The sequence below is a fragment of the Mus pahari genome, chromosome 2 (assembly GCF_900095145.1).
Source record: "Mus pahari chromosome 2, PAHARI_EIJ_v1.1, whole genome shotgun sequence".
Taxonomy (NCBI): Eukaryota; Metazoa; Chordata; class Mammalia; order Rodentia; family Muridae; genus Mus; species Mus pahari.
This window is the reverse complement of record NC_034591.1, coordinates 67,712,392-67,719,906: the sequence shown is the minus strand read 5'-3', so window position 1 is coordinate 67,719,906 and position 7,515 is coordinate 67,712,392. Positions and strand designations below refer to the sequence as shown.

Genomic DNA, 7,515 nt, shown 5'->3' with positions numbered 1-7,515 from the left:
CCAAGTGTCAGCATGCTCTAGTGAGGAGCCCACTTCCCAGCCTCTTATCTAGTCTCTAGCTTCTTACACTTTCTGGGACCCCCTTCCCTCTCCGGCTCCATCAATGACAGTGGGGTCTTTCTCACATTTCAGTCCTCTGTCATTGATTTCCCCACTCTATCCCCTATCCCATGTGACTAAGAGGTCCCTTGTCATTTCATGGAGCCCACCTGGATGTTCCAGAACCATTTCCTGTCGAAAGGTCAGTTTTGATGCAATCTTCATTCCCCTCTTTAGGTATTTGCTGTGTCACAGATTCGTAGATCCTGTGGATTAACATCTCTGGGGACCATTACTCTGCACCACAGTTACCCAGCCCTCTGGCTTGGAAAAAAATGTAAAGGTGGGCAATGGGGATATTTTGAACAATGCCCCCAAACATGGCAGGCTCACTGAAACAAAGCTTTGACTTGTGGCAGAATAGGAAGGAAAGAACAAACTCTAGGTAAGGGATCAGCTCCAAGAGAGAGGCAGCCCACGTGACCGCAGGGCCCTAGTGTGGGCTTTTGCATGTGTCATGGGCAGAGTCACGATTTTCAGATTTAAGCTCTAGCAAATGACTTAGAGTCATCTGCTGTGCCCAGTTCTTGGCTTTCTCCTGCCCGGTGGCTCTCTGCATGAATGAGTAATTAAAGCCCTTGTTTCTAAGGTTCATTGAGCTTTGGGCCTACTCTCTCTCTCAACATATTTTTCCTGTATCTTCAAAAAAGGAGAAAAAGAACTCAGGGGTAGACATGTCCTTTCACGAGGTTCCCTCCACTGTTGACTTGTCTGCTCATTCTAATATTTTACTTATATGGTGTGTGTGTGCACGCATGCACGTGTGTGTATGTATGCATGTATGCATGTGTGTGCACTGAGTGTGCATGTGTGTGTTTGTCCATGTGTCACAATGTTTGTGTGGTGGTTGGTTCTTTCCTTCTACCTTGTAAGTTTCAGGGACTGACTCAGGTTGGCAGTTTTGGTGGCAAGCACCTTTATCTGCTGGACTTTCAGGAACCTGTGTCCTTTTCTGAGAACATGATTTCTCTCCCTTCATCCTTTCTTTCCATGACAGCCTAGGCTGACCTGAAGCTCCCAGACTTTTTGCTTTAGCCTGTCAATTGCCTAGATTCCAGGCATGTGACCAGCATACTCAGGTGACAGGACTGTTGTCATGGAGATAGGTATGGGAGGAGGACTTGGTCTCCCTTCTTTTATTGACACCCTTTCCCCACACAGCTCCCTGCTAGATGATGTTAAGCCAGTCCTAACCATCATCACTGTGGATTTAAACGAATGCACGTAGATAGATGACAGGAGTTTGAGAAGCTGGAAGAAAGTCAGATGTATTTCTAGACAAAGGATGAGCTGGCTCTCAAATCATGGGTTGAGTTGGCTAAAGCCCAGACACACAGGCTGGAGGAGCTGTACAAACTGAAGAGAAACTTTGTTCTTCAGAGTCAGGGTCTCCCGAAGCCGAGGCTGGCCTGGGGCTTGATATGCAGTTGGAGACGATCATCCTTGAACTTCTGATCCTCCTTTCTCTAGTTTTCAAACACTGGGATGATAGGCTTGTGCCACCATATCGAGTTTTCTCTGGTGCTGAGGGATTGAACTCGGAGTTTCCTGTACACTAGGTAAGCATTGTGCCAACTGAGCTCCATTCCGGCCCCAAGAAAAATAATGTGAAAGAATAAAATATTAATAGCACGTTACAGTGTAATGGATCTCAAAACACATTGTGACAAGTGAGAGAAAATTATGGGACAACCCCATAATTCCATTTGTATCAGTACCCAGGGTAGACAACTCCACAGAAACAGAAAGCAGGTTAGTGGTGGCCAGGGACTGTGGGAGAGAGGGGCTAGGCACAGGGCCAGTGCAGTTCCCTGTCTTGAGTGTGACCCACTCACAAGCCAGCTCGGGGCTTGCGGAACAAGTGTCAGCAACAGATGTTTTCAGGCACACCTGGTGCTTTTCCCTCTCTGATTTCTCAGGAGTAGATATTTAAAAAGAGGTAGCAGGGGCCAAGTTCCCACCACGCACAATTAGTTTAATGGCCACTCCCACACTGGACAGCCTGTCTCCAGCACTCTTCAAAGTGGAAGTGAATCTTGCAAAACTCAGTCATAAAGCTTTTGATCTTAACTAGTCATTAGTGTCTTGCTCAAGATAATGTTTCAGTGTCAGCTGGTAACAGTCTCTCAGGCAAGGGGCTCTGCAGGTGCAGAGCCCACGTCTACAACTTCAACAATTTCGTACTTTGTTACGAAATAACTTCAAACACACAGAAGAGTCCAAGAACTCATGTGCCCTTTACTCAGAGGCAATCAATTCTAATATTTCATCATATCTGCACATCTAACCTACATGCACAAACATGCATGCACATACACACACATACACCATTTTTAATGAACTGTGAGTCGCAGACAGTATTCTCTTTTGCCATTATCTTCAGCTGCTGTTCCTGAAACGGATGCTCTCCAAGTTAGTACAGAGCAATTGGTAAAACTGGGGACTGTGACATCAATACAGTGATCTGGTATTGCCAATCATCTCAATACAGATTGAACAATTTCCCCCTACCCTTATCCCAGTCAGGATTCTATCCAGGGTCATGATTGTACTTAATGTCATGTTTATCCCATTAATATGGAATACTATTACTGAGACCATTGTGTTTCATGACATCACCACTGGTAAAAACTAGCTTTTGTCGAATGTTTCTCACTATGGATGGCATGATGTTAATATTTAGGTACATTTGGGACAGGAATACCGCAGTGTGATTTTACTTCCTCTATAGTTCATCATATTATCTCAATAGCCTTTGTTTTCTTTTTTGTTCAATAATTGGAGACGATAGGATTTATTTACTCTTTTAACACAGGGGTCTCATGTGTCCAAGGCTGATCTTGAACTCATTATGTAGCTGGTAGTGAAGTGTTCGCTACCTTTGTCAGGCTTTATTCAGTGCTGAAGATGACACATAGGACTTCCTGTAAACTAGGCACACACTCTGCAAAATTAATATATACATATACATATATATATATGTGTATATACTCTATAATGAAAGGCAAGACATAGAACCTGGGATGCCATTGTTGCTTGATTACATCTGGGAGACTATGTCAATAGGAGAAAGGCCATTCTAGATCTTTTTTATACAATATGTTCATTTTTTGTGACCAAAAAACTAGCAAGATTGTCTTGATTTCAGCACATATAGGGCTCTGAAAAATGTTTAAAGTGATGCTTACTAAGTGTGACCGAGTACACTTCAGTTTACATACAGAGTAACACACCTTTTCTTGTTATAGCCGGTTGGTTTCTGTAAAAGGCCACACTGTGGAAGTGTTCCACTTGCCCTCCATTCTCCACATGTTTTAGTTTACTAGGTTGGGACAGTGACGGCCTTTCATAGGTATTTACTGCTTTTTAATAATCTTGTGCACATCAATCCGACAGGTCTTTAGAGCTACCTGACATCTTCCCAGTAATCCGCCGCAGGCGGGAAATAGGATGGGGCTTTGCTCAAGGCTCTCAGGTTTGGGTTAAATATGACATGGAGGGCAAAAAATCCACGTGGCTGGAGTGTCACGGTTGTGTGGACTGAATCCACATGGTGCTGCAAAGCAGAGACTTCAGAGCAGGGTGGGAACTGAGGCCCTGCTCCCCGATCCTGTCAGGGTTCATCTGGAAACCGTCCACGCTGCCTCTCTTCCTTTCCACCCCTTCTCCCCAAAAGGAAATTCTGGTCTGATATGTGCACGTACATGCGTGTGTGTGTGTGTGTGTGTGTGTGTGTGTGTGCGCGTGTGTGTGCATGCATGTGAGTGGCTATGTGTGTGAATGTATGTGCACGTGTACATGTACACGTGAATGTGCGTGTGCGTGTGCATGTGCGTGTGTGTGTGCGTGTGTGTGTGTGCATGCATGTGAGTGGCTATGTGTGTGAATGTATGTGCACATGTACATGTACACGTGAGTGTGCGTGTGTGTGTGCGTGTATGCATGTGAGTGGCTATGTGTGTGAATGTATGTGCACATGTACATGTACACGTGAGTGTGCGTGTGTGTGTGTGTGTGTGTGTGTATGTGTGTACGTGTAGCATCTTTTTCCCTGACAGGTTCACCATCATTCCAAGAAGTAGCCTTCTGGAGTGAGTTTTGAAAACAATCACTACCTTCTTGACTGGAGGAGAGGATTGATTGTGACAGCAGGAGTTCTGGTTTCCAGGGCCTCTCGTTCTCTGCAACTGTAGACTCACTGCGGGAACAATTAACTGAGTAGTGATCACAACTCACCCATGGCTAAGTTCTTAAAGGTGGACCCACTGGTTCATGGCAAAGAACAAACAGAAAAAATTATGAACATCCCAGAGCTTTAGAAGGGCTTCCTGTGACAGTTCTTATATTTAATGTTTAGAATATTCTTTAAAATGGTAATGTGTTTCTTTTTAACTTTTTAAGATTTGATCAGGGTCTAATATGATGCAAGCATGGTTTGCAACAAAATGAAGGATTTATTAATCAACAAATGAATTACTCAAGAGTAAAGGGAAACATTTGAAAGCCACAGCAACGAGCTTCTAACTTGCACAGAGGCCACAGCAGAAGCCTCTAAGGCATGCACAGCATTGCCTCAAATAGCCTTAACTTTTAGTCTGTGACTCTTTGGACAAGATACTGTGGTCAGCCGGTTGGCACAGGGGTAGACCGTGACCAACCCAGGACAGCCAGCACACATGCCTGCCTACCTGGTTTTGAACCTCTTGGTTTTGAACCCTTGACATTCCTTCCTAAAGTGCCCAGACCCTGTCTGTATGCTCAGAGCCAGAGCATATCTTTCATCTGTAACTCAGACATGTGATGATATGATATGAACATGGGATTTACTCACTTGGGTTAAATCAGCCCTTCCTCATCAGCCAGGAGTGGCTGATCAAATCAAGGACTCATAGCTTTCAGAAACTCACCTTCTTATTTACTGTTCATTTTAAGCCAGAGCCAGGCCACTTAACAAGCATCTCCATTCCACTCCCACTTGACAGGGAGTGCTCTTCTGAGACTGGAGGATATAGCATTTGCCTAGTGCCTAGGCAACCGTGCCGGGCCTTGCAGGGCTGTCCTCCTGCCAGCCTGGCTGAGCTAAGTGAGGGTTTGAGACACAGTGCACAGTGATGATGTCTCACTCGTCTCACTTGCTGAGAGGACAGCTTTGGCCTGCATCATGCTCTGTCTCTCACTGACACTATGATCTTGGGCAAGGGAGAAACTTCCGTGCCTCAGTTTTCTCACCTGTGAGATGGGTTGCATATGCATCCATGTATACAATATGTTCCAGTCTTATCCTGATAACTAAACGAGTTCATCTGAAAGAATAAAATAAAATCCAGCTAGTCTTTAATCAGAAAGACTATATTGTCAAAGCAGCTACTGTGAGTATTTTGAAAGCTATTCCTCTTGGCCCTAAGGTTTTATGTAGCAGCTTTTGGAAACTGGCTTTTGATAAAGTGAAAGGTGTCCAATACACGTGAGCCATGTAGTTGTAGATTCGTGAGGGGTGGTTCTCTCCCTTATCATTCACCAAATATGAGATTTAGCACAGTGCCAGCAGGTATGTCTTCTGTGGGCTGTTTTATTTCTTTGAAGAGAAACCTTTGGGAATGACTTAATGGGGACAACTAGACAGAAGGCAGGGTTGGGCTGGCCTCGTGCTAACCACATCATGTGCCCGTTCCTGTGCAATTTACCTCTCTGTAATAAATGCTACCTATATCGATGGTGGAAAGTCCACTACCTGACTGGAACAGTGTGCCCAGCCCAATACTGGAATTTCTGGGAGAAGTTTGTATAAATTAAGAGTTAATGGCAGGAGCCAAAGCTTAAGTGTCAACCATTTGCACATATTTTGTTCACCATCTTCTGATCAGAGAGCACAAAGTCAGGGCTATGCACTTGACAGGTCAGGACAATTGCCTTTTTAAAAAATAATGTTTTCATTGCTCTCTGAATGGGTGTCACTGCTCCCTATGGTCCCCACTGCATCCAGGTTCCAGTGCAGGGGCCACATCTGGGTCTTAAAGGTGGCAGTGGGGGAGGGAGTGCGTGGGGACATGGTGCAGCAAAGTCATGGGGGGAAATGTACTTAGCTACAGCCCGAGCAGCATACTTTTGAGCCCCGTGTAAAACACATCGGATCAAAACTCCGTCCCTATGAAGCTGGGATTCCAAGGTTTCTCGTTTTCGAGATCAGACTGCTCTCCTTGCTGGTCTGCATTTGCATACTGGTCTACACAGGTTCATAACTAGGCCACGGAGCATGTGAGTGAGAAGCATCAAAGGAGCTGTCTGTTGGTGCATCTCATGGGCTCTGACTCATGAGGGCTAGGGTCACATGCCCAGCTGTGGCACTGGGACTCGCTGGAACCTGTGTATACACACCCCAGCCTTTCTTTTATGCTCCCGGTGTACTCTGGCCATAAATCCTTGCTATACTTCCCTGTGATTACTTGTGTAACTCTGGTGATCTTGACTAGCCTCTGCTTGGAAGAACTCTGACCATGCAAGGTCCGTGCTGTGCTGTCTAACTGTGACCTTGTGCCACAGAAGTCTGTCCATCTGGAGTCCTGACCAAGGAATATGAGATGTCACCAGTAAAGGCCAAGCAGGGCTTATAGAAGCCCCTGAGCTGTCCTGTGTGCTTTGGGTTTTGAAAATCACCTGAAATTATTTGAAAAAGTTATTTTATTGTATTTTAAAATGAGTTATTTGTCATAGGAAAAGCTGGAATACATTTATTCAGTTTTTCTACCTCCAAAAGCAGTTCAAACTGCTGCATTTCCTTTGTTCTTTATAATTGCTTTGTGTTTTTAAAGTCAGGATCTTGCTGTGTGTCTGGAACTCATTATGAGGTCCAGGCGGGACTTGAACTCGTGGCAATCCATCTGCCTCTTGGAATTGGAATTACACCACCAGGTAAACATCAACATTGCTTTTTTCTCTTTCTCTTTTTCTTTTCTCTCTTTCTCTCTCTCTCTCTCTCTCTCTCTCTCTCTCTCTTTCTTTCTTTCTTTCTTTCTTTCTTTTCCTCCTCCTCCTTCTTCTCTCTGTCTCTCTGTCCTTCTGTCTCTGTCTCTCTGTCTGCTCTGTCTCCATCTCTGTTTCTGTCTCTCTCTCTCTCTTTCTTTCTCTCTGTCTCTCTTTCTTTCTCTCTGTCTCTGTCTCTCTTTTTTTTTGAGTGTTCGAGTGTTTATTATAGACTACTATTATTGTACACTTTATAACCATTGTTTCATTAAATAACATAAGAATCCTACTCAAGGTCCTATTTTTTGGCATAAGAAATTGAATCCAAGAGAGATTAAAATAACCTGACCACAGCCAAATTTCCAGTAAATAGAACACAACTTCACATTCATATTAACTTGAATCTGAAACTAATGTTTATTTTATAATTCTGTTCTACAAATCTGTTAACTGTTG

General features: G+C 44.2%; 1 long non-coding RNA gene across 1 annotated transcript; it reads right to left on the bottom strand.

The window, feature by feature from the left end:
• Positions 1–1,582: 1,582 nt before the first annotated feature.
• On the bottom strand, positions 1,583–5,403 carry LOC115063331. Its single transcript, XR_003843184.1, has 3 exons — positions 5,329–5,403; positions 4,215–4,297; positions 1,583–1,674 (listed from the first exon to the last, which is right to left on the bottom strand). It is a non-coding gene; the product is annotated as an uncharacterized LOC115063331 (long non-coding RNA).
• Between the last annotated feature and the right edge of the window lie 2,112 nt (positions 5,404–7,515).